The following is a 27,935-nucleotide window of genomic DNA, read 5'->3' on the forward strand; positions in this document are numbered from 1 at the left end:
TCCCAGCGCGCCCTAACCTCTGGCGGGAAAGGGTATAATGCCAATAACTTTTTAGAAATTAGCCCTTTTCTATCTGGGTTAACCCACGCTTCATCACATACATCATTCAATTCCTCTGATTCAGGAAAAACTACAGGTAGTTTTTTCACCCCCCACATAATACCCCTTTTTGTGGTACTTGTAGTATCAGAGATATGCAAAGTCTCCTTCATTGCCGTGATCATATAACGTGTGGCCCTACTGGAAAATACCTTTGTTTCCTCACCGTCGACACTAGATTCAGTGTCCGTGTCTGGGTCTGTATCGACCGACTGAGGTAAAGGGCGTTTTACAGCCCCTGACGGTGTCTGAGACGCCTGGGCAGGTACCAACTGGTTTGACGGCCGTCTCATGTCGTCAACTGATTTTTGTAATGTGCTGACATTATCACGTAATTCCATAAACAAAGCCATCCATTCCGGTGTCGACTCCCTAGGGGGTGACATCACCATTATCGGCAATTGCTCTGCCTCCACACCAACATCGTCCTCATACATGTCGACACACACGTACCGACACACAGCAGACACACAGGGAATGCTCTATTGAAGACAGGACCCCACTAGCCCTTTGGGGAGACAGAGGGAGAGTTTGCCAGCACACACCCAAGCGCTATAATATATATGGGAACAACCCTATATAAGTGTTGTATCCTTATAGCAGCTTAAATATATTAATATCGCCAAAAAAAGTGCCCCCCCTCTCTGTTTTACCCTGTGTCTGTAGTGCAGTGCAGGGGAGAGTCCTGGGAGCCTTCCTCACAGCGGAGCTGAGCAGGAAAATGGCGCTGTGTGCTGAGGAGAATAAGCCCCGCCCCCTATTTCGGCGGGCTCTTCTCCGGAATCTGTGAGATCTGGCAGGGGTTAAATACATCCATATAGCCTCAAAGGGCTATATGTGATGTATTTTTAGCCATAAAAAGGTATTATATATTGCTGCCCAGGGCGCCCCCCCAACGCCCTGCACCCTCCGTGACCGCTGTGTGAAGTGTGCTGACAACAATGGCGCACAGCTGCAGTGCTGTGCGCTACCTCAGGAAGACTGAAGAGTCTTCTGCCGCCTGCTTCTGGACCTCTTCCATCTTCGGCATCTGCAAGGGGGGTCGGCGGCGCGGCTCCGGGACGAACCCCAGGGTGAGACCTGTGTTCCGACTCCCTCTGGAGCTAATGGTGTCCAGTAGCCTAAGAAGCCAATCCATCCTGCACGCAGGTGAGTTCACTTCTCTCCCCTAAGTCCCTCGATGCAGTGAGCCTGTTGCCAGCAGGACTCACTGAAAATAAAAAACCTAAAAACTTTTTCTAAGCAGCTCTTTAGGAGAGCCACCTAGATTGCACCCTGCTCGGACGGGCACAAAAACCTAACTGAGGCTTGGAGGAGGGTCATAGGGGGAGGAGCCAGTGCACACCACCTGATCCTAAAGCTTTATTTTTGTGCCCTGTCTCCTGCGGAGCCGCTAATCCCCATGGTCCTGACGGAGTCCCCAGCATCCACTAGGACGTTAGAGAAATAATAATGCTTTAGTTCATATATTCATGCATATACTGGGCTGCCAACTGATTCACAGCTGCACTATAATCCGTAAGCAGTGCCAAAGCTTATGTTGTTAAGCATTTATTTGCAAGTGTGCATGTGTAAAAATCTTTGAAAACCAATACGATGCACTAGTGTATGCACGTAGTTGATTGATTCAGAACGATTTAGAAAGGTGGCAAAATGCTGGCCAATTCTTGGCAATGACTGATAAGTGGATATTAGTGCATGCAAAACTGGGCCACTGAGTGGGCATATTAAGGGAGTGTCACGGGCATGTCAATGCAAGTGGCTGCGTTCACAGATGCACAGACGCAGGTATAGGAGACTGTGATCAGAAAGAGAACTTTATCTGTCAAAGGGCCTAATTCAGATCTGATCGCTGGGCTGGGTTTTTTGCTGCCCTGCGATCAGATAGTCATCGCCTTCAGGGGGAGGGGAAAAGCGCTATACAAGTGTGCGATTGCTTCTGTTGCAGAGCTGCACAAAAATCAGTTTGTGCAGTCTCTGCGCAGCCCAGGACTTACTCTTCCTGTGCTATTGAATCCTGCTGATTGGGGCTGGAGCGGACGTCATACACCCTCCCTCAAAACACCTGAGTCCGCCTGCGTTTTTCCAGAAACTCCCGGAAAACAGTAAGTTGTCACCAGCAAACGGCCTCTGCCTGTCAATCACCTTGTGAACTCCTGTGCGTTCTGATTTTTTGCACCATCCCATCGCTAGGACTCCGATGCCTGTTGCTGTTGTGTGACGCGCCGGCACAGTGCGGTGCATACGCATGCGCAATTCAGATCTGATTGCCCACTGTGCGAAAATGCAGAGCAGCGATCAGATCTCAATCACCCCCATAGACCTGTTACAATTTTTTTTAAGTACTCACTAATCAGTATTACAGTGTGCACGAGTGCCAAAAGTGTGTGTCCTTGCACATTTTGCTACACTACTGTACACGAGAAGTTTGTAGGCCATTTACATAAACTCACATGTAGGCTACCGCCAATATACTTCGCTGCATACACTTTTGCATGTGACTCAGAATCAGCAACAATAACTTCCCCTTCTCAGTCGTTTTTTTTTTATAAATTCTCTATATTTCTAAGGATTTTCAAGAGTATTTCATGTTATTTTAGATTTTTCTTGCTGTGCACTGCCTTTCACCACTCAACTGGATAAAGTTATTCTTTGTTTGATCCAGAATGAGGAGCTAGAGGTGCTGACAATTGTTGCGAGAAATTAGACACTGTGCCCACTTGGGTAAGTTTGACCAATTTTAATTGGATGGTAGAAGAGGAGGATGAAGGCATGGTGGTCTATTCATGAAGCAGTGAAAAGAGTGGAGAAGTGAGCCGGAGGAGATGTTATCAATGGCAACCAATCAGTTGCTATGTATAATTTTATATAATGCACTGGCTCACTTCTCCACTCTTTACACTGCTTCATGAATAGACAGGGCCGCCCCGGGCGGAGAATAGGGGTGTGGCTTCATACAGGGGGCGTGGTCAGTTACGCCCCCTGTAGAGTTGTGCCCCCATTTGTGCCCCCTGTAGCGTAGCGCCGCTTACACACAAAAAATACTTACAATCCCCGCTCCTGACCACTGCAGACCTCCGCCGGCGCCGCTCCTCTCCTCGGATCTATGGGAGAGACGTCATGATGTCTCTCCCATAGCACAGCATACACAGACACTAGAGGTCAAATATGACCCATAGCGTCTGTCAGTCCCACAATGCTGTGCGGTGCACGATGATGTCATTGCGCATCGCACAGCAAAGGTCCTCTCCACGAAGGGAAACTAGACGCATAGCATCTAGTTCCCTACACAGCGGGGGACCAGCGGGACACAGCGGGGGACACAGTAGCGGATCTTGCCATGGTGCGGCGCCCTCCGGAAGGCGGCGCCCCGGGCAAAAGTCCTGCTTGCCCGTGGCAAGATCCGCTACTGTGACTAGACCCCATGGTGACACGGTAGACAATCTGAATAATGTCTGATCTCTTTGCCACTTACAAAATATTGTAACGACCCTCTCACCAAAAATGTTTTCCGTTTGACCCATAAGAATCGTACAAAAAAAGGAACTACTCCCTCCTGCCCATAGGAAAGATTTAAACTACTGTAGCTTGATGCTAAGTACTTTCCATACATTTCTGACTGTGCCATTTATACTGCATGTACTGTATAGCAAAGATTTACAGTATTTTTACTTTCCAACCCACACACTAATTTCTACACATAATCTCTGCTTTGAAAGGTCTGTACAATGTTAGTAGGTTGACTGAAAGAGATTTCTATAATTATTCAAAGATCACCCATTACATCCTACGTATCACTAAAGATGCTGGGCTAGATGCATCATCGCTTGAAAAGTGATAAAATGGAGAGTGAAAAAGTGCCAGCCAATCAGGTCCTAACTGCCATGTCACAAGCTATGTTTGAAAAATGGCAGTTAGGAGCTGATTGGCTGGTACTTTTTCACTCTCCATTTTATCACTTTCCAAGCAATGATGCATCTGGCCCGCTATTTGGAATGTGTAATGGTGAAAATTAACCCCTAAACCCCATACGTGCTACAAAGGAAACTGATCATGGCCCTCATTGCCTCAGATTACAGTAATCACTTATGTCTTTGAGATATTGTGGGACTGTAACTTTCATATTGTGATATTATAAAACCAGTTTGTAGACATGTTTTCATAGTGATATCCTAAACCAACAACCACGACATCCCAGATAACTGACTCTGAAACAGGACAGCTAAGCTTTAGTTGGGTGTGAATCATAAGGTCGACCACACTTAGGTCGACAGTCATTAGGTCGACCACTGTTGGTCAACAGTGACTAGGTCGACACCTGAAATAGGTCATCATGAACAAGGTCGACGTGGAAAAAGGTCGACATCAGTTGTTGTTTTTTTTAAATGGTGTTTTCGTCATAAAGTGACCGGGAATCACACTTACTGCACCGTGTCCCCTCGCATGGCTCACCGTGCTTCGGGCACGGTGCCTCGCTCAGCTACCGCTGCGCTCGGCACAGGTTACTATTCCCAATCGTAGTCCATGTGGATCGTAAAGTATGAAAAAGTTCAAAAAATTAAAAAATTGTGAAAAACTCATGTCCACCTTTTCCCATGTCGACCTAGTACATTTCGACCTAGTGACCATGTCGACATATAGACCATGTTGACCTAATACATGTCGACCAATAGTGGTCGACCTAATGACTGTCGACCTAAGTGTGGTCGATCTAGAGACCGGATACCTCTTTAGTTACTGAAACTAGTGCAAGAAAACCTGAACTTTTGTATAACCTAATTCATTTATAATATTAGGAAACATAACATGAATGGGTATAGCTATACATAGGGCTTGGTTCATATTTGTGTGTTTCTTCAAATGGAACACAAAAAGCAGAATAAACCCCAAAACATAAATACATGAAAAGATTCCAAGAAGTAATATGTACAATATAGCAGAATATCAATAGTGCTTTGTAAGAAAAGCCTGTTCCACTGACAAACATGTGCTATAAGCAAGTGTAATAGGGGAAAGTGATGCTAAGTTACTTAGAGAGCCATCTGGCTCACATCTACAGTATGGGGGACATCTGACTGGAAATGTGCTAGATGTACTTAAGACATAATGCCATTTTCCCCTGGTGAGTTTAATCTGTTATAGACATTATTCGTAGCAATAACAGATAGATTTTCTGGGCAATTTATCAAAATCAGGGACCAGATTTATGAAGCCTTGGAGAGTGATAAATAGCATGGTGATAAAGTACCAACCAATCAGCTCCTAACTGTCATTTTTCAAACACAGCCTGTAACATGATAGATAGGAGCTGGTTGGTTGGTACTTTATCACTGAGCAATTTATCACTGTCCAAGGCTCGATAAATCTGGGCTACCAAGTTTGGATCCAGCTCAACTACAGCGTATGCATGATCATTGGCATATGTCTGCCGGAAAGGATGCCAAAGTACACTCTCTGGCCAAAAGTAAGCCCATAGGCTACCATGGCTAATGCCATCTGAAGATGGTGCAAGCTTTATAGAGCATGGTGAAATGATCTATGAGGACCGTGATTTTCTGTGGGTATTTAACACGTGATTCATTATAGGTGATCATTGTGATGCGTTACAGCTTTCATACATGTTTCCAATAAATATAGTTTAGATAATCAAGCAGAAACAGTAATCTTTGCTTGAGTTTCAGAGCAAATCCCAATGATAAATTGGCCCCATAGTCAGTATAGGCAGTCAGGTGACTAGGATGTCATTAGGTCTCCTAGGACATACACCCATTCTGACTTATGCTAATAACTGACTTTTCATATTGCGGTAAATTAATCATACATTAAATTTCTACCCTTTTGTAAATTGGGGAGGTCATATTTGTATATTTCATTGTTGCCATGGAATTGATGCAACTAGCCATAACTAACGTTATCTATATATCAGAGTTTTATTATTTTTCTTTATTTTCAAAATCAAATGAATTTAAGCATTTGGTTTTAATTCATTCATTTAAAATCCCTTAAAGTTGCTTCTGATTTAAAATCAGGAAATATGATGCAAATTATATTAATATGTATTATTGTAATTGGGACAGTTTATTGTGCACAGATTGGAGACTTGGCACAGTGCAAAGTATAAGGTTCTAGAATGATATACTGTAACATTATAAATTAATTACCTACAAATTAGACAATTCATTTAATTTATGTTGTGATATTTGGAATTCTGCATCTCAGCAAAATGAAATCTATGGATAATGTAATTATCTAAAATATGCATTGCAATCTGATTGCACAAACGACTACATAACACAATGTGTGTTTACCTGATCCGGTAACTCTAACTCGGAGTAGTCTGACTTGTACAAACGAAGAGGTGTCACTTTTGGATCTAGCTCTGGTGAAGAGATCCTGGAAGGCAAAGTCAGAATGAAGAAATGGAGAGGACATCTCTGATCTCAGCTGTGGCTTGGCTGGTGTCCTTGCTAGTTGCTTTACCATGGATGCCCATGTTGTTGTCTCGAGTACGCAGCTGTCAAAGGCCTCTGTTAGGCACCCACTTTCCTCATTCAAGGAGGAATCTGCCATTATTCCTGGTTAGTTAAAGAGAACACTGAAGCAAAGCTAAAAGCAACTCAACTAATTAAAAAGCATCAGAGTCTGATGCACAGGAAGTAACCACATCCCACTGCAAACTTCTCTTGTGTTAATAATGCTACAATACACCACTGTCCTAAAAACATGGCTTGTACTGACATCAATTATACTTTAGCATAGAAAATGAGAGCAGGTGCACCATACAACAATTGGTCTTAAAAGAAATGTAATAACTGAAGGAAGTCTCTAGCCTTCAGGTGTGTATACACTAGAGATGAGCGGGTTCGGTTTCTCTGAATCCGAACCCGCACGAACTTCATGTTTTTTTTCACGGGTCCGAGCGACTCGGATCTTCCCGCCTTGCTCGGTTAACCCGAGCGCGCCCGAACGTCATCATGACGCTGTCGGATTCTCGCGAGGCTCGGATTCTATCGCGAGACTCGGATTCTATATAAGGAGCCGCGCGTCGCCGCCATTTTCACACGTGCATTGAGATTGATAGGGAGAGGACGTGGCTGGCGTCCTCTCCATTTAGATTAGGGTTGAGAGAGAGAGAGAGAGATTGACCTGAGGCTGTGATACTGTAGAAGAGAGTGCAGAGTTTAGTGACTGACGACCACAGTGACCACCAGACAGTGCAGTTGTTTGTTTTATTTAATATATCTGTTCTCTGCCTGAAAAAAACGATACACACAGTGACTCAGTCACATACCATATCTGTGTGCACTGCTCAGCCCAGTGTGCTGCATCAATGTATATATATATCTGACTGTGCTCAGCTCACACAGCTTATAATGTGGGGGAGACTGGGGAGCACTGCAGTGCCAGTTATAGGTTATAGCAGGAGCCAGGAGTACATAATATTATATTAAAATTAAACAGTGCACACTTTTGCTGCAGGAGTGCCACTGCCAGTGTGACTAGTGACCAGTGACCTGACCACCAGTATATATAATATTAGTAGTATACTATCTCTTTATCAACCAGTCTATATTAGCAGCAGACACAGTACAGTGCGGTAGTTCACGGCTGTGGCTACCTCTGTGTCGGCACTCGGCAGCCCGTCCATAATTGTATATACCACCTAACCGTGGTTTTTTTTTCTTTCTTTATAGTCATACTAGTTACGAGTATACTATCTCTTTATCAACCAGTCTATATTAGCAGCAGACACAGTACAGTGCGGTAGTTCACGGCTGTGGCTACCTCTGTGTCGGCACTCGGCAGCCCGTCCATAATTGTATATACCACCTAACCGTGGTTTTTTTTTCTTTCTTTATACATACATACTAGTTACGAGTATACTATCTCTTTATCAACCAGTCTATATTAGCAGCAGACACAGTACAGTGCGGTAGTTCACGGCTGTGGCTACCTCTGTGTCGGCACTCGGCAGCCCGTCCATAATTGTATATACCACCTAACCGTGGTTTTTTTTTCTTTCTTTATACATACATACTAGTTACGAGTATACTATCTCTTTATCAACCAGTCTATATATTAGCAGCAGACACAGTACAGTGCGGTAGTTCACGGCTGTGGCTACCTCTGTGTCGGCACTCGGCAGCCCGTCCATAATTGTATATACCACCTAACCGTGGTTTTTTTTTTCTTTCTTTATAGTCATACTAGTTACGAGTATACTATCTCTTTATCAACCAGTCTATATTAGCAGCAGACACAGTACAGTGCGGTAGTTCACGGCTGTGGCTACCTCTGTGTCGGCACTCGGCAGCCCGTCCATAATTGTATATACCACCTAACCGTGATTTTTTTTTCTTTCTTTATACATACATACTAGTTACGAGTATACTATCTCTTTATCAACCAGTCTATATTAGCAGCAGACACAGTACAGTGCGGTAGTTCACGGCTGTGGCTACCTCTGTGTCGGCACTCGGCAGCCCGTCCATAATTGTATATACCACCTAACCGTGGTTTTTTTTTCTTTCTTTATACATACATACTAGTTATGAGTATACTATCTCTTTATCAACCAGTCTATATTAGCAGCAGACACAGTACAGTGCGGTAGTTCACGGCTGTGGCTACCTCTGTGTCGGCACTCGGCAGCCCGTCCATAATTGTATATACCACCTAACCGTGGTTTTTTTTTCTTTCTTTATACATACATACTAGTTACGAGTATACTATCTCTTTATCAACCAGTCTATATATTAGCAGCAGACACAGTACAGTGCGGTAGTTCACGGCTGTGGCTACCTCTGTGTCGGCACTCGGCAGCCCGTCCATAATTGTATACTAGTATCCAATCCATCCATCTCCATTGTTTACCTGAGGTGCCTTTTAGTTGTGCCTATTAAAATATGGAGAACAAAAATGTTGAGGTTCCAAAATTAGGGAAAGATCAAGATCCACTTCCACCTCGTGCTGAAGCTGCTGCCACTAGTCATGGCCGAGACGATGAAATGCCAGCAACGTCGTCTGCCAAGGCCGATGCCCAATGTCATAGTACAGAGCATGTCAAATCCAAAACACCAAATATCAGTAAAAAAAGGACTCCAAAACCTAAAATAAAATTGTCGGAGGAGAAGCGTAAACTTGCCAATATGCCATTTACCACACGGAGTGGCAAGGAACGGCTGAGGCCCTGGCCTATGTTCATGGCTAGTGGTTCAGCTTCACATGAGGATGGAAGCACTCAGCCTCTCGCTAGAAAAATGAAAAGACTAAAGCTGGCAAAAGCAGTAGCACCGCAAAGAACTGTGCGTTCTTCGAAATCCCAAATCCACAAGGAGAGTCCGACTCCAATTGTGTCGGTTGCGATGCCTGACCTTCCCAACACTGGACGTGAAGAGCATGCGCCTTCCACCATTTGCACGCCCCCTGCAAGTGATGGAAGGAGCACCCGCAGTCCAGTTCCTGATAGTCAGATTGAAGATGTCAGTGTTGAAGTACACCAGGATGAGGAGGATATGGGTGTTGCTGGCGCTGGGGAGGAAATTGACCAGGAGGATTCTGATGGTGAGGTGGTTTGTTTAAGTCAGGCACCCGGGGAGACACCTGTTGTCCGTGGGAGGAATATGGCCGTTGACATGCCTGGTGAAAATACCAAAAAAATCAGCTCTTCGGTGTGGAAGTATTTCACCAGAAATGCGGACAACAGGTGTCAAGCCGTGTGTTCCCTTTGTCAAGCTGTAATAAGTAGGGGTAAGGACGTTAACCACCTCGGAACATCCTCCCTTATACGTCACCTGCAGCGCATTCATAATAAGTCAGTGACAAGTTCAAAAACTTTGGGTGACAGCGGAAGCAGTCCACTGACCAGTAAATCCCTTCCTCTTGTAACCAAGCTCACGCAAACCACCCCACCAACTCCCTCAGTGTCAATTTCCTCCTTCCCCAGGAATGCCAATAGTCCTGCAGGCAATGTCACTGGCAATTCTGACGAGTCCTCTCCTGCCTGGGATTTCTCCGATGCATCCTTGCGTGTAACGCCTACTGCTGCTGGCGCTGCTGTTGTTGCTGCTGGGAGTCGATGGTCATCCCAGAGGGGAAGTCGTAAGCCCACTTGTACTACTTCCAGTAAGCAATTGACTGTTCAACAGTCCTTTGCGAGGAAGATGAAATATCACAGCAGTCATCCTGCTGCAAAGCGGATAACTGAGGCCTTGACAACTATGTTGGTGTTAGACGTGCGTCCGGTATCCGCCGTTAGTTCACAGGGAACTAGACAATTTATTGAGGCAGTGTGCCCCCGTTACCAAATACCATCTAGGTTCCACTTCTCTAGGCAGGCGATACCGAGAATGTACACGGACGTCAGAAAAAGACTCACCAGTGTCCTAAAAAATGCAGTTGTACCCAATGTCCACTTAACCACGGACATGTGGACAAGTGGAGCAGGGCAGACTGAGGACTATATGACTGTGACAGCCCACTGGGTAGATGTATGGACTCCCGCCGCAAGAACAGCAGCGGCGGCACCAGTAGCAGCATCTCGCAAACGCCAACTCTTTCCTAGGCAGGCTACGCTTTGTATCACCGCTTTCCAGAATACGCACACAGCTGAAAACCTCTTACGGCAACTGAGGAAGATCATCGCGGAATGGCTTACCCCAATTGGACTCTCCTGTGGATTTGTGGCATCGGACAACGCCAGCAATATTGTGTGTGCATTAAATATGGGCAAATTCCAGCACGTCCCATGTTTTGCACATACCTTGAATTTGGTGGTGCAGAATTTTTTAAAAAACGACAGGGGCGTGCAAGAGATGCTGTCGGTGGCCAGAAGAATTGCGGGACACTTTCGGCGTACAGGCACCACGTACAGAAGACTGGAGCACCACCAAAAACTACTGAACCTGCCCTGCCATCATCTGAAGCAAGAAGTGGTAACGAGGTGGAATTCAACCCTCTATATGCTTCAGAGGTTGGAGGAACAGCAAAAGGCCATTCAAGCCTATACAATTGAGCATGATATAGTAGGTGGAATGCACCTGTCTCAAGCGCAGTGGAGAATGATTTCAACGTTGTGCAAGGTTCTGATGCCCTTTGAACTTGCCACACGTGAAGTCAGTTCAGACACTGCCAGCCTGAGTCAGGTCATTCCCCTCATCAGGCTTTTGCAGAAGAAGCTGGAGACATTGAAGGAGGAGCTAACACGGAGCGATTCCGCTAGGCATGTGGGACTTGTGGATGGAGCCCTTAATTCGCTTAACAAGGATTCACGGGTGGTCAATCTGTTGAAATCAGAGCACTACATTTTGGCCACCGTGCTCGATCCTAGATTTAAAGCCTACCTTGGATCTCTCTTTCCGGCAGACACAAGTCTGCTGGAGTTGAAAGACCTGCTGGTGACAAAATTGTCAAGTCAAGCGGAACGCGACCTGTCAACATCTCCTCCTTCACATTCTCCCGCAACTGGGGGTGCGGGGAAAAGGCTCAGAATTCCGAGCCCACCCGCTGGCGGTGATGCAGGGCAGTCTGGAGCGACTGCTGATGCTGACATCTGGTCCGGACTGAAGGACCTGACAACGATTACGGACATGTCGTCTACTGTCACTGCATATGATTCTCTCAACATTGATAGAATGGTGGAGGATTATATGAGTGACCGCATCCAAGTAGGCACGTCACACAGTCCGTACTTATAATGGCAGGAAAAAGAGGCAATTTGGAGGCCCTTGCACAAACTGGCTTTATTCTACCTAAGTTGCCCTCCCACAAGTGTGTACTCCGAAAGAGTGTTTAGTGCCGCCGCTCACCTTGTCAGCAATCGGCGTACGAGGTTACATCCAGAAAATGTGGAGAAGATGATGTTCATTAAAATGAATTATAATCAATTCCTCCGCGGAGACATTGACCAGCAGCAATTGCCTCCACAAAGTACACAGGGAGCTGAGATGGTGGATTCCAGTGGGGACGAATTGATAATCTGTGAGGAGGGGGATGTACACGGTGATATATCGGAGGGTGATGATGAGGTGGACATCTTGCCTCTGTAGAGCCAGTTTGTGCAAGGAGAGATTAATTGCTTCTTTTTTGGGGGGGGTCCAAACCAACCCGTCATATCAGTCACAGTCGTGTGGCAGACCCTGTCACTGAAATGATGGGTTGGTTAAAGTGTGCATGTCCTGTTTTGTTTATACAACATAAGGGTGGGTGGGAGGGCCCAAGGACAATTCCATCTTGCACCTCTTTTTTCTTTTCTTTTTCTTTGCGTCATGTGCTGTTTGGGGAGGGTTTTTTGGAAGGGACATCCTGCGTGACACTGCAGTGCCACTCCTAGATGGGCCCGGTGTTTGTGTCGGCCACTAGGGTCGCTAATCTTACTCACACAGCTACCTCATTGCGCCTCTTTTTTTCTTTGCGTCATGTGCTGTTTGGGGAGGGTTTTTTGGAAGGGACATCCTGCGTGACACTGCAGTGCCACTCCTAGATGGGCCCGGTGTTTGTGTCGGCCACTAGGGTCGCTTATCTTACTCACACAGCGACCTCGGTGCAAATTTTAGGACTAAAAATAATATTGTGAGGTGTGAGGTATTCAGAATAGACTGAAAATGAGTGGAAATTATGGTTTTTGAGGTTAATAATACTTTGGGATCAAAATGACCGCCAAATTCTATGATTTAAGCTGTTTTTTAGGTTTTTTGGAAAAAAACACCCGAATCCAAAACACACCCGAATCCGACAAAAAAAAATTCGGTGAGGTTTTGCCAAAACGCGGTCGAACCCAAAACACGGCCGCGGAACCGAACCCAAAACCAAAACACAAAACCCGAAAAATTTCCGGCGCTCATCTCTAGTATACACACACATAATGTTGAATATATTGGGAAATAGGGAGGCAATCAATTTGCCGGCTGTCGGGATCCCGGAGGTGAGGATCCCGATGACGGAATCCCGGCTCACAGGGGCTATTCCCACTCGTGCAAGGGGACTTGTAGCGTTCACCCCGTTGCCCCAGGATATGTACTCCTGGGGAAAAGAGGAAATGGACAGCACACCCTAGCTACTTAAAATGGGATGTGCTACCTAGCTGAGACTTTATACTACAACATAGAAAAAAAAGCAGGTGCACCATACAGCCATTGGTCTTATGTAATACCCCACAGTGTAATAGCCTGTGTCACAAATCAAGGCAGTGAGATTGCTAAAGACAGCCCAGAATTAATTACCTGCCTTAGACCCTTTTAGAGACATACTGGAGGTGGGACATACCCGGCTGGTTGATGGAAAGCTCATGCAGGAGGGAGACCTGATTGGCTGTGGTGTGCAGGAAGAGGAAATGAGATCTGCTGCCAGGCTGAGGAGAGAGATGATGCATGTGGGAGAGTGAGGCAGTGTGTAAAGTTTCAGAGCAGCTTCCCAGCACCTACCGACGCCGGTGACCTGTCCAGTGTACGGCGGCAGGGGAGAGGTAGCCCACAGCACAGCCAAACAACAAGAATCGTGAGTCTAGCCACTGCAGCAAATCTGTTGCTCAGAAACTGCTTGGGGGTGATAGAGACAGGCCCCACTGTCAGCATCAGAGAGACTGAGTATCATCACACTTAACCTCACTGGGTGCCTGTGCAAAGGACTATACATCCTCTGTCACACTATAGAAAACAGAGATTCTTTTGGGACAAAGATCACCCTTACCAGGGAACTTTAAAAGGGCTACTGACCTAATGGCGTTTACTTGATCAGAAACAGTGAGAGGTCACAGGTGTGATTCTTTGAAAGGCTAAAACAGGATTTTAATACCTACCGGTAAATCCTTTTCTCCTAGTCCGTAGAGGATGTTGGGGTCCACTTCAGTACCATGGGGTATAGACGGTTCCGCAGGAGCCATGGGCACTTTAAGACTTTTCCAGAGTGTGAACTGGCTCCTCCCTCTATGCCCCTCCTCCAGACCTCAGTATAGGAACTGTGCCCAGGGAAACGGACATTTCGAGAAAAGGATTTACTTTTAAGTTAACGGTGAGATTCATGCCAGCACACACTTAAACCATGCCGCACAACATGGCATTCAACATAACACATGCCAACGGGCATGAACTATTGCAGCAACATGCTGAAAATAATTTTAACGCAACACTTGTGTAACTACAATGAAATAACAACTGCAGGTGAAGTACGCACTGGGTTGGGTGCCCAGCATCCTCTACGGACTAGGATAAAAGGATTTACCGGTAGGTATTAAAATCCTGTTTTCTAACACGTCCTAGAGGATGCTGGGGTCCACTTCAGTACCATGGGTTTATACCAAAGCTCCAGTATGGGTGGGGGAGTGCGGATGACCCTGCAGCACCGATTGACCAAACTTTAGGTCCTCATCGGCCTAGGTATCAAACTTGTAAAACTTAGCAAACGTGTTTGTCTCTGACCAAGTAGCTGCTCGGCAAAGTTGTAATGCCGAGACCCCTCTGGCAGCCGCCCAGGATGAGCCCACCTTCCTAGTAGAATGGGCTTTTACCGAAGTCGGTAACGGCAATCCTGCCGTGGAATGAGCGTGCTGAATCGTACCTCTGATCCAGCGCGCAATGGTCTGCTTAGAAGCAGGACACCCAATCTTGTTGGGAGCATACAGGACAAACAGAGCCTCTGTTTTCCGTATTCGAGCTGTTCTTGTGACATAAATTCTCAAAGCTCTGACCACATCCAGAGACTTTGAAGCATCGAAGGTGTCAGTAGCCACTGGCATCACAATTGGTTGGTTTATATGGAAAGAAGAAACCACTTTAGGCAGAAATTGCTGACGAGTTCTTAACTCAGCCCTATCTTCATGGAAGATCAAGTAAGGGCTCTTGTGAGACAAGGCTCCTAACTCAGACACCCGCCTTGCGAATGCCAAGGCCAACAGCATGACCACTTTCCAAGTGAGAAACTTCAACTCTATCTCTTGGAGAGGTTCAAACCAATCCGATTGAAGAAACTGCAACACCACGTTAAGGTCCCATGGTGCCACCAGAGGCACAAATGGAGGTTGGATGTGCAGAACCCCTTTCACGAACGTCTGAACTTCTGGAAGGGAGGCCAATTGTTTCTGAAAGAAAACAGACAAGGCCGAAAATCTGGACCTTGATTGAACCCAATCGTAGGCCCGCATCCACACCCGCCTGGAGAAAATGGAGAAAACGTCCTAACTGAAACTCTTCCGTTGGAGCCTTCTTGGTTTCACACCAAGACACATATTTCCTCCAAATACGGTGGTAATGTCAAGACGTTACTCCCTTCCAGGCCTGAATAAGAGTGGGAATGACTTCTTTAGGAATACCCTTTCGGGCTAGGATCCGGCGCTCAACAGCCATGCCGTCAAATGTAGCAGCGGTAAGTCTTGATACACGCACGGCCCCTGCTGCAGCAGGTCCTCGCGAAGAGGCAGAGGCAGAGGATCTTCTATGAGCAACTCCTGAAGATCTGGATACCAACCCCTCCTTGGCCAGTCTGGGACAATGAGGATTGCTCGAACCCTTGTTCTTCTTATGATCTTGAAAACTTTTGGTATCAGAGGAAGTGGAGGGAAGACATAAACCGACCGAAATACCCACTGGGTCACTAGTGCATCCACTGCTATTGCTTGAGGGTCTCTCGACCTGGAACAATATCTCTGAAGCTTCTTGTTGAGACGAGATGCCATCATGCCTACTTGAGGAACTCCCCAAAGACCTGCCACCTCTGCGAAGACTTCTTGGTGGAGGCCCCATTCCCCTGGATGGAGATTGTGTCTGCTGAGGAAGTCTGCTTCCCAGTTGTCCACTCCTGGAATGAAAATTGCCGACAGAGCTGTTGTGTGTCTTTCTACAATGGGGAAAGATATTAGCGCTTAATGGTCACAAATACAAAGGTGTGTCACATTCAAATCACAATTTATTATAAAGGTAAAATGCAATGCATAATGGTGGTTAATACCACATAAGAACACTTAAATAAAAGAAATTGTGTAACTCCCAATACTGGTTTAGCCTGTTGGAAATTGTTAGCAAGCATGGACCTGTTCCTATGATAGTCTCCTTAAATGGAAAAGTTCAATATCCTATTCGTGGATTAAATAGTTACCACCAACGTATCTCGAGGCAATTAGGCGAATCTGCGTCCGCAAGAGTGCTGCTCCTCGGTGGGTGGTAATGATTGGCTTTCCACGGTAAGTAGGAGGGTCCTTGTATCCAAAGGAATGTTCAACGGGGACTTGGTCCAGGTCCAGAGGTTCCAAGAGTGTGGGAGTAAACACAAGCCAGCAGGTCTCACCGACGCGTTTCGTTGCATATAAGCAACTTGTTGTGTGTCTTTCTGCCCAGAGGAGGATCTTTGTCACCTCTGCCATTGCCGCTCGGCTTTTCGTTCCGCCCTGACGGTTTATGTACGCTACCTCTGTTACATTGTCCGACTGAATCCTTACGGGCTGATCTTGAAGAAGATGCACCGCTTGTAGAAGGCCATTGTAAATGGCTCTTAACTTCAGAACATTTATGTGAAGACAAGTTTCCTGACTTGACCATCTTCCTTGGAAGCTTTCCCCTTCAGTGACTGCTCCCCAGCCTCGGAGACTTGCATCCATGGTTACTAGGACCCAGTCCTGAATCCCGAACCTGTGTCCCTCTAGGAGGTGAGAACTGTGTAGCCACCACAAGAGCGAAATTCTGGCTTTCGATGACAGAATTATCCTCTGATGCATGTGTAGATGGGATCTGGACCACTTGTCCAACAGGTCCCACTGGAATACTCTGGCATGGAATCGGCCAAACTGTATGGCCTCGTAGGCCGCTACCATCTTCCCTAACAACTAAATGCATTGATGAATCGACACTCTTGTTTGTTTCAGAATTTGTTTGACCATTCTATGGATCTCCAGAGCCTTTTCCACTGGAAGAAATACCCTCTGCATTTCTGTGTCCAGTATCATCCCCAGAAAAGACAATCTTGTCGTCGGTTCAAACTGCGACTTTGGAAAATTTATGATCAAACCGTGTCGTTGAAGCACTGTCAGGGAGTGTTAGGTGCCGCGGTCCGCGGCGCCGCTCGTTCTGCTTCTGAGCGACGCTCACGGCCGTCGCACCTCCCTTCCTGCCCGCCCGGCGCCTAGCAACGCCAGGACACCGTGCGCGCTGAGCCGCCGGGTCCCTGGCAACGCCAGGACGCCGTGCGCGCTAAGCCGCCGGGTCCCTGGCAACGCTGGGATGCCGTGCGCGCATAGCCGCCGGACCCTTAGCAACGGGGACGCCACAGATGAACCGCGTTCCCCGTTGCTTCCTATCAATCAATACACCTGTTAGCTCTGGTCGTGCAGCAGGGCAGCTGCACGACATTACTAATTAAGCTTCGCTGCAGCTAGTGGAGGGCTCCCTGTTATATTCTCCCTCACTACCTGGCACAGACGCCGGTAATAGCTTCCTGTATGCTGTTCCTGCCTTGTAACGTCTGTTCCTGGTCAGCTGTATCTGGTCGATCCTGCTCCCTGTGCTCCTGAGTCCTGGAGTTCTGAAGCCGGTCCTGGGAATCCTTCCTGTTCAAGTGAACCTGTTGCAGTCATCTGGGGGTTCTCGTTTGTTGGGGTTCTCTCCCGGTTTTGTGAGTAGCGGCTTCTGCCGCGTGTTGCGGCCTAGGCCGCTTAGTCCTTTTGGTACTTTTTGTATTGGTGGTTTTTGCGGAGGTTTCCGTTTTTCACTGTCCTCCCCGGAACTCAGCGGTGCCGTGTGGGGGAGTGGACAGTGATATCTTTTGTTGTTCTTTTCCTTTGGCGGCGTGCCGCACATATATTTAGTTTTAGGGTAGTTAGTAGCCCCTAGCTTCTGTTTGCTTTAGTTAGAGGTCCCCTTGTTATTATCCTGTCTCGGTTCACGCTTTGTCTCACTCTAAGACCTGGGGGTATTGGAGTTGGGCAGACCTAATCCGCCCTTCAAACGCGGCTGCCGTGGGCCCAAGAAATCATAGTCACTCAGGCGTGAACTGACCACACGGGTAAAACAACGGAGGTTGGGTGCTAGGGGCTATTCCTTTCCTCCCTATTTCAGCGTCACGTCCTGGTGCTCTGGACTCACTTCGCAACATCTTTCTAGTTCTGAGCATCAGGAACGTAACAGGGAGAGTGCAATGTTCTGCACCAACCTTTCCCTGGACCTCGCTTTTATCAGGAGATCGTCCAGGTAAGGAATAATATTGACTCCTTGCTGTCGAAGGAGGACCATCATCTTTGCCATCACCTTGGTAAACACCCTCGGAGCCATGGAGAGTTCAAACGGCAATGTCTGAAATTGGTAATGGCCATCCTGTACTGCGAATCTGAGATAAGCTTGATGTGGAGGATAAATGGGAACATGTAAGTAGGCATCTTTTATGTCCACTGACACCATGAAGTCCCCTTCCTCCAGACTGGAAATCACTGCCCTCAGAGATTCCATCTTGAACTTGAACCTTTGCAGGTAGAGATTCAGTGTTTTCAGGTTTAGAATCGGTCTGACCGAGCCGTCCGGCTTCGGAACTACAAAGAGGCTTGAATAAAACCCTTCTCCTTGTTGTAACAAGGGATCCAGGACAATGACTTGATCCTGACACAATTTTTGTATTGCTGCTGCAACTACCTCCCTGTCTGTGTTCGAAACTGGTAAGGCCGATTTGAAAAATCGGCATGGGGGAACGTCTTGAAACTCCAGTTTGTACACGTGGGACACTATTTGTAGGATCCACGGGTCAAGGCCAGATTGAACCCAGAAATGACAGAAGAGTTTTAGACGTGCCCCCACCGGAGCAGACTCCCGCAAAGGAGCCCCAGCGTCATGCTGAAGATTTGGCAGAAGCAGAGGTTGATTTCTGGTCCTGCGATCCTGGAGACGCTGCAGACTTTGTTCCTTTTCCACTTCCTTTACCCGAAAAGAAAGGGGAACCTTTACCCTTTTTGTATTTATTGGGCCGAAAGGACTGCATCTGAGAGTGATGTGTCTTTTTTGCCGGCGCAGGAGCATTAGGCAAGAATGTCGACTTACCTGCGGTAGCTACAGAAGCTAAGGCATCTAGCCCATCTCCAAACAATGCCTCACCTTTATATGGGAGAGCCTCCATATTCCTTTTGGAATCTGTGTCAGCATTCCATTGGCGAATCCACAACGCCCTTCGTGCTGAGATCGCCATGGTAGCGGCTCTTGATCCCAAGAGACCAATATCTTTCATTGCTTCTAGCATGTATGCAGCAGCGTCCTTGATATGACCTAACTTTAGAAGAATCTCGTCTCTATCTATTGTGTCAATGTCTGATGACAAGTTTTCTGACCACTTTTCAACAGCACTACTCACCCACGCACAGGCAATGGTTGGTCTGAGTAGTGTCCCATTGGCCACATAAATAGATTTCAATGTAGTCTCCAACTTGCGGTCTGCCGGCTCCTTCAGTGAAGCCGTCCCAGGCGCAGGGAGAATCACCGTTTTTGTTAAACGTGACAGGGCACTGTCCAAAACAGGGGGTGACTCTCACTTTTTCCTGTCCTCTGCAGGGAAAGGATAAGCTACAGTACCTGAATTCTTTTGGGAATCTGGAATTTCTTTTCGGGATTTGCCCAGACACCCTCAAATAGACTGTTCAGCTCATGCGAAGGAGGAAAAGTTACATTAATTTTCTTTTCTTTATAAAAGTAAGCCTTTTCCTGTGGTAAAGGAGGGGGCTCTGTAACTTCTAACACCTCCTTTATAGCAATAATCATGTATTGCATGTTTTTTGCTAACTTTGGATCTATTGCCCTGGAGTCACTAGTGTTGACACAGGAGTCAAAGTCCGTATCGGTATCAGTTTGTACTACTTGTGCAAATGACCTTTTATGTGACCCAGAGGGGTCCCCTGTGGATGAAAAAGCAGAACTCTGAAAAATCACATCTTCGACAGATTTTCTCCAACTTTCTGCATGAGACTCAGACTTATCCAATCTCTTACTGATATGATTCACACTATCACGTAATTCTTTCACAAATTCAGGCTCATGGTGTGCCGGCAGTGCCACCACATTACAACTCTGTGTCCCTAAAATGGCTCCCTCAGGGGAAGAGCTCCCTGCCTCAGACATGTCACACACGTGCACAAACACAGCACAGACACTCCGGGGATTATAGGGGACAGAACCACAGTAAAATCTGTCAGAAGGACACACAAGGGACTTGCCAGTTCACAACTCAGCGCCAATGTAAAAAATTGCTGTGTATCTAGAGACCTTTTGCGCTATTATATGACAATTTAAGCACCACTTTTCACTCTGCCCCCCTTAATATACACCCTGATGCTTGATTCAGAGGTGGAGGAGGCCCAGCGTGTCTTCCCCTGCAGCTTGCCTGGAGAAAATGGAGCTGAGCAACGCTGGCTGACTGAGGAGAAAGCCCCGCCCCCTGCAATGGCGCATTTCCCCTCAGAAAACATGAGGTAATATTTATACTGGCGGGGGTGTAGGATTGTGCCACGGCACAATATGCTACCTTTTTGCCAGTCAGAGTAGGTTTTCATGCTGCCCAGGTTGACCCGCACCCTGCTGTGCGCTGTGTATGGATCAGGGCCGGTTCTACGTCTTCCAGCGCCCCGGGCGGGCAAAGGGGGCGTGGCTTCATACAGGGGGCGTGGTCATTTTTCGCCCCCTGTACAGTAGTGAAATGATGTGCGGTGCGCGATGATGTCATCGCGCACCGCACAACAAATGTCCTCTCCACGAAGGGAAACTAGACGCTCGCGTCTAGTTTCCCTTCGTGGAGAGGACCTTTGCTGTGCGGTGCGCGATGACGTCATCGCGCACCGCACAGTAAAGGTCCTCTCCATGAAGGGAAACTAGATGCTACGCGTCTAGTTCCCTTCATAGCGGGGGGCAGCGGGGGGCAGCGAGGGACAGCGGCAGCGGGACAGAGCGATCAGCGGGGGGGCACAGCAGCAGCGGATCTTGCCATGGTGCGACGCCCTCCGGATGGCGCCGGCACCCTCCGGAAGGCAGCGCCCCGGGCAAAAGTCCTGCTTGCCCGTGGCAAGATCCGCTACTGGTATGGATAGCATGTCCGCGCAGCGTTCCTGCTCGCTGCGCGGTACCTTGAGCCATCACGATGACCGGAGGTCCCTCTGGCAGATCTCCGGTAATAATACTCACGCATCTTCTGTCTTCTGACTCTGTTAGGGGGGTGACGGCGTGCTGTGGGAGTGAGCGCATAGCCACAGCTAGTGTGCAGTACCCTTCAGGAGCTAATGGTGTCCTGTCAGCAAGAAGTAGAGCCATGAAACTCTTTAGGAAGTTGGTTCCTACTTCTTCCCCCTAAGTCCCACGAAGCAGGGAGACTGTTGCCAGCAGTCTCCCTGAAAATAAAAAACCTAACATATAGTCTTTTAGTGAAACTCAGTAGAGCTCCACTACAGTGCGACCAGTCTGCCTGGGCACATTTTCTAAACTGAGGTCTGGAGGAGGGGCATAGAGGGAGGAGCCAGTTCACACTCTGGAAAAGTCTTAAAGTGCCCATGGTCCTGCGGAACCGTCTATACCCCATGGTACTGAAGTGGACCCCAGCATCCTCTAGGATGTATGAGAAAAGGGGATCCAATGCCACGGGACAACAGAGATTTATCTGACACCTGCTCTGCTTCGTTAAATAATTGTCACAGCCACAGATCCTCTTCAAGTGCCATCTTTGTCAGTAGTGAACTCCCCAGTGAGACAAAGGGGGATAACCGTGTTAAGATGCCACGCTACCATTGAGGGTGAGAACTCACTGACGTCACCATACCTAAACCATGTGCACAGGTCGGGTTACAGAACCCATGTAAGTGGGACAGTAATAATACTTTAGTACCTGAAAGTCACGTTACTTGATGTTGATGTGTTATGCAGTGGCAAACGCAGGATTTGCATGGGAAGGTTTCCAGAACTGGGCGGAGCCAATCACGGGGGTGGGGACTGAGGTGACCCAGTATATGCTGGGTCCGTAAAACTAGTGTGTGCGTGTGTGTGTGTATGTATATATATATACATACACACACACACACACATACATATACACGGGTGGTCTTCAGTATGCCGGCGGTCGGGCTCCCGGCGACCAGTATACCGGCGCTGGGAGCCCGACCGCCGGCATACCGACACTTATTCTCCCTCGTGGGGGTCCACGACCCCCCTGGAGGAAGAATACAATAGTGTGGCGCGCGTAGCGTGGCGAGCCCGCAATGGGCTCATTTGCGCTCGCCACACTGTCGGTAAGCCGGCCTCCCGGCGCCGGTATGCTGGTCGCCGGGAGGCCGGCCGCCGGGAGATCGTTGTGAACCCATATACACATATACATAGCATATTAAACATGCATACATATATATATATATATATATATATATATATGTACACACACATACAGTACACATATATATATACACATGTATATGTATGTATGTATATACATGTGTATATATGTATGCACATGGATATATATGTACTATAGTTAAAATAAAGTAAACCTTTATTGCACTTGCAAGTGCCACCAGGAAGACAGCAGGCTGCAGAGGACGCTAGACAGTCATTAATAATACTCATGCAGCTAAAAAGAAAAAAAGAAATTTTTTTTTTTTTTTTTTTTTTAGTGGAGGGGGGTTTCTAGGTACTCGGAAACCCCCCCTGGGTGCGCCACTGGTTATGTGATGCTTATATTTTGTCATGTTTCTATGGTGTGATATTTATATTATGTGTCAAAGTCGAAAAATGTCGTTATTCTCATCGCCTTGTACTAACCCCATGCGCTTGCCCGCTGCACGTGCACATTCTCTCCCGTGCGTGCGCATATTCGCAGTTGCGTGACAGCGCCTCCACGGTCGTGCGCTCAGGCGCGTGGTGTTTGTGTGCGTCTGGCGGGCGACTCGATCGTTACATAGTTAATCCAAATAGTGTATGTTATAGGTTATGGTCCCCTTAATAATATCAGTGAGTTTGTTTAGTGTAACTGGTTCATGGACAGAGAGATCCCTCTTTACATGATACGAAGGGTCAGACAGGTTTTGAGCAGTGGTGTTTAGTATGCAACGGTAGAGTATATTATTAGTAACATTCCGGTATTGGTTTGAAAGAGATTAATCGCTCCTGCGAATAGTTATGTTTATAAGAAGTTTATGGACATTTACTGTATTTGCAGTTCATTATCCATGCGGCGGGAATCCTGAGATTCCCTCCCACCTGAGCAGTATGAAATAGTCACAGCCCACCTGTTCAAATCAACCTATGACCTTTTGTTATAATGTGAAGACAGATTCCTGTGTCCAATGAACAATGAGATTGTAGGGCCCTTTGTAGTGTACTGTATGTAGTGTATATAAGGCAGCCAGTCTGGGCCAGCTCAGTCTACTCTCCACAACGGTTTTCATCATTGACTAACTAGAGAGCTGGTACCAGGACTGCGCAGCAATCATTCTCCAGTGTGTAAGTTTTTCTCTGTAACCAACTTGTTCTCTGTTTGTATTTGCCATACTCTCTCTCTCTCTCTCTCTCTCTCTCTCTCTCTCTCTCTCTCTATTATATAGGATTAAGACGCTGTTGTATATTGTATAATTTCAGTTATTCTGTTTAGGTGTTTTATGTTAGTGCTGTAGTGTATAAGCTGTAACTGTTTTCCCCTTTTACATACTAAAATCATCTAGATAAAGGTTTTGGAACCTTACAAGTTATTGTGTGTTTATCATTATATTGCTAAGGGTATTCGGAGTGTCTCAATCGCTCAAGCAGCTTTTATATAATAGAGGTTAATCAGCGTTACGTTGTGTTGCATACAAGGTTTACTGTGTGTCATCCTGTGAGTGTCTGCGCCGCTCGTGTTCCTCTTGTGGGCACAGCGTCCGCTACGCTAGTAGCGTAGCATTACGGTACTCGGACCGCCTATAGCATTCTCGATACCCAGCGTAAGCCGTGAGCGAACGTGCCGCTCGTGCGTCTCGACCACGGCCTAGCGTCTGCTACGCTAAGTGCGTACCCTTACGGTACCCCGTATACCCATTGCGTACTGAGTCTCTTACCAATATATAGTGAATGTTATAAGATAAATAATTAGCTTTATCAATTGGCGGCTCGTCCGTCCCCCACATATCCGCTCTAGCGAACACAAGCAGACTTTATCTGTCAGCAAAGGGCGGGAAGGAGTATCCCTTCGTATCCGTGTTGGTGGTAAGGGATACGGTAGTGCTGACTAGATAAGCGTCTGCATCGCTACGCTGTAGGAGTGCTGGTGGAATCCGGAACCGGAAGGTAAGAACAGTACGCTATTGTCTTTTAAAACTGTTTTATTCCTGTTTGATACACATTGCGTACGCAACACACGCACACACCTGCATTTTTCATTTGTGTAATTTCACATCTCGCCTTCCTGTTTGCCATTTATCATTGATAACGTGCTGAGAAGGATTTGTTGCTATTGGTAGTTAAGAGTAAGATTAATACGTAAGGGAGTAATTTGTAAAACACGCACACGGCTCTGCCTAAGATACAAGGGAAATCTGTGTGGTGTTCAGTAAATGATTACAGTTAAAAATCATTTGCATTTATAGAAACGTGTTATTTGCGTTACTGTGAGCATATCTGGCTTTTTGCATACGTGTCTCGGGCAACGTGAGAGATTACGTACGCAAACACAAATGCCTACACACGTGGCGTGTTTACGCAACGCAGTGTGCAGATACGCCCACTAGATACAAATCACACGATAGTATTGTTTTAGTAGGCGATACGGAAGCAACGCGATAATAGCGCAAGTAAATCTCAGTGTCCTAAATTTTAGCGTAAATAATCCTTCTCTAGTTGTAACTCCTTTCGGGACTAGACTGCGATACTGAATGAAAGGGATTTCTGTACAGAAACGAAAGTAAAGAGTATATGAGGTGAAAGAGTGTGTGCATATATATATAAGTTTCTCATTTTTGGTTGGAACCTAGAAGTCGAGTTCTCGTGAGGTACATCCGTGAAAGTGACGGCGCGTGGTGGCTTGGGAGGCATCCCTTGTTAAATATTGAAATAAGAGCATTAGAGTATAGCAGATTAGGAGGTCTACTGTAGACACAGACCAGGAGGTCCAGAGAGACAGACCAGGAGGTCTAGCTACAGCAGACTAGGAAGTCCGCTATAGATAGAGTCAAGAAGCACAACCACAGGAGGGTTGGTGCGGTACCCATATAGGCCATCAAGCTCTGGCTGAAGGAATTCGCAGCCGTAATTTTCGATTCCGTTGGTCGTTCCGCACATAAGATTAGTTGCTTATGTGCAGTACGATTGTACCGCATGTAATTGTGTGCATTAGTTTGTAACTTGACCCAGTACCATTTGCGTACGCTAGAGGGTTCATAAACGCTATTTGTACATTCTAACGTGATTTGTGTAATTTTTTTATTTTAAGGGAGGTTCGCTGGTCACTCAGGAATTCTCTAACAACCGATACTTGCTGGGGACGGGTAACCTACTCCCACAACGCCGCAGTAAATAAAGGTTCATAGGGGCCCTAGGTTGGGTACAGCAGCTCTGAGTCAGTGATTGCAGTACTGGCCAACGTGGGCGAGAAGTGTGTGAAAGCACTCGGTTGAACTTTCACCGTCGGCCTGCCCCGGACATCTTGGTTTTTGTAAGGGTTTGCTGAAGACCCTGATTTGAAGGTCAGAGGTAGTGAAAGCAACACCTGCAAAGATGGGGGCCAGTTGTTCAGGTAGGGGGCGATCAACCCTGGTTCAGGTTGATTTAGTAAACCGGCCAATAGGGTCGGCAAGGTATGTAATGTGTGAGAAATACGGTTCACACACAGAAGTTTTGTGCGATGAATGGGAGAGAATGACTGTGCATGACGGGGAAAAGTTCCCACGGGTAGGCAGTTTTAGCCCCGAGGTGTTACAAAATCTAAGGAGAAGGATATGTCTCATTAAATCTGCAAAGAGACGGATCAAACATTATGATTATTTACAATTATGGCAACAGGAAGGTGAAATACAAAGAGGATTGGCTCAAGCGGCTGGATCTAACCCTATCAAGAAACTGATAGCCACCGCACCACCACCACCATACATAACAGGAGAGAAAGTGGTTACAGAGAATGGCACACTGGTGTATGATAAACATGCACTTAGTAACTGTATAGATGTTAAGAATAATGTAACTAAGATTGTTGATGCTAATACTAACCCGTGCAAGCTGTACCCTGTTTTAAACTTTCCCCAGGATTGTGACCAAGAGGATGAGCCCACAACAATATCGGCACTCTCTCTAGCAGCCACCATAGCAGAAACAACAGTGGGCACGGCCCAACCAGTAAGAGCAGTATCAAAGGCCCCTAGTCGAGGGACAGGTGAGGTCGTATCAACTGGTAAGTACGGCACTGTACACTATGCAGAAACCATTACACCACATGTTGTAGAATCTACTCAGAATGATGTTATTGAACTTAATCCCGTTAGGGTAATTGCAGTACCAAATGGGAAAACTGACACTTCAGGAGTCACTCCTGTCAGAAACATCGCCATGCACTGCCCCTTTTCCCGAACGGAATTAAGATCAATGGTGTCTGAATTCCCTGATCCTAGGAAAGATCTAGTTGCAAGCCAGAAGTACATTAGAGAGCTAGGAAATACTGTGGAGCCCAATAACAAAGATTGGCGGACATTGCTGAGGGCATGTTTACCCTCCAATGTCGACTCAGCAAGATTTATAGCTGACTGTAGACTAGATGAAGAGGTACCCCTTACTGAGGAGTACAATCAAGATAATGTGAAAAGAATTAATTTGCAGCTGGGAGTATATTTCCCAGCTGTTGCTAAATGGAACAAAATTTTCTCCATCAAGCAAAAAGAGGGAGAAATAGCTGCTGATTATTTTCATCGGGCACTGCAGGAAATGGCTAAGTATACAGGGATAGAAGACATTAAGACAAATGTGAATCATAGAGAAGTAGCAGTATCTGTGTTAATGGATGGTTTAAAGGAAGTATTGAGGACGAGGGTACAGACCACCCAATCATGTTGGCGAGGTTTGTCGGTGGCTACTTTGAGAGAGGCCGCTATTGATCATGATCGGAACATCACCAGACACAGGGAGTCGCAGAGTGATAAGCTGATGGCCGTAAGTATACAGGCCCTTACCACAAGGCCAACTCAGCATAAGTCTCAGACCCCTGTGGGTAAGTCAAATGTGGTAGTTTGTTATAATTGTCACAAAGAGGGACATTTTGCACGAGACTGTAGAGTGAAAAATATACAAAACTCATACCAAACCCCTAGACAACGACATGACACACGAGACGGAGTTATGAGCCACACACAGGGGAAACAGAAAGGTATCCCCCAAGAAGAGACTGGCAAGTCTCTGAAAGTTCCCATTTACCCCCATCACAGGTAATAGCTGCCAGCGCAATGCAGGGAGGTCACCACATACAATAGGGGTGGGGCCACACCTGTAGTCTGCAGCCAGTGAAATTAATTGCGAGTCTTGGAAGTGAACCCGAGGTCACAATTGATGTAGCTGGTAAATCTCTAAATTTCCTTGTAGATACGGGGGCGGCCAAGTCAGTGATAAATTCGACCGTGGGCATGAGAACCACTGGTAAAACAATTCCAGCCATGGGAGTAACATGAGTAGTACAACACTATCCTTTAAGCAAACCTGCAGAGATTACGATAGGGCCTTTGCATACCAAGCATTCTTTTCTGATGGCTGCATCGGCTCCGACTAATCTCCTAGGGAGAGATTTACTGTGCAAAATGGGATGTGTAATATATTGTACCCCTGAAGGTGTGTTCTTGGACATACCTGAAAACCATGCTCAGGAAGTGCAGGATATGCTAAACTCCCCAACAAGATTAA

General features: G+C 46.7%; 1 protein-coding gene across 3 annotated transcripts in view; it reads left to right on the forward strand.

Annotated features, from left to right (window-relative positions):
* FUCA2 (alpha-L-fucosidase 2) overlaps window positions 1–27,935 on the forward strand; it is a 237,734-nt gene that overhangs the window by 78,899 nt on the left and 130,900 nt on the right. The window contains exon 1 of one of the 3 annotated variants that reach the window (XM_063917474.1): window positions 2,800–2,823. The exons of the other annotated variants lie outside the window; for them this stretch is intronic. The gene's annotated coding sequence lies outside the window, so the exon portion shown is untranslated. Of the gene's footprint in view, window positions 1–2,799; window positions 2,824–27,935 lie in introns of those variants that run through there. 3 annotated transcript variants of the gene reach the window in all.

Source organism: Pseudophryne corroboree, chromosome 4 (assembly GCF_028390025.1).
Source record: "Pseudophryne corroboree isolate aPseCor3 chromosome 4, aPseCor3.hap2, whole genome shotgun sequence".
NCBI classification, from domain to species: domain Eukaryota; kingdom Metazoa; phylum Chordata; class Amphibia; order Anura; family Myobatrachidae; genus Pseudophryne; species Pseudophryne corroboree.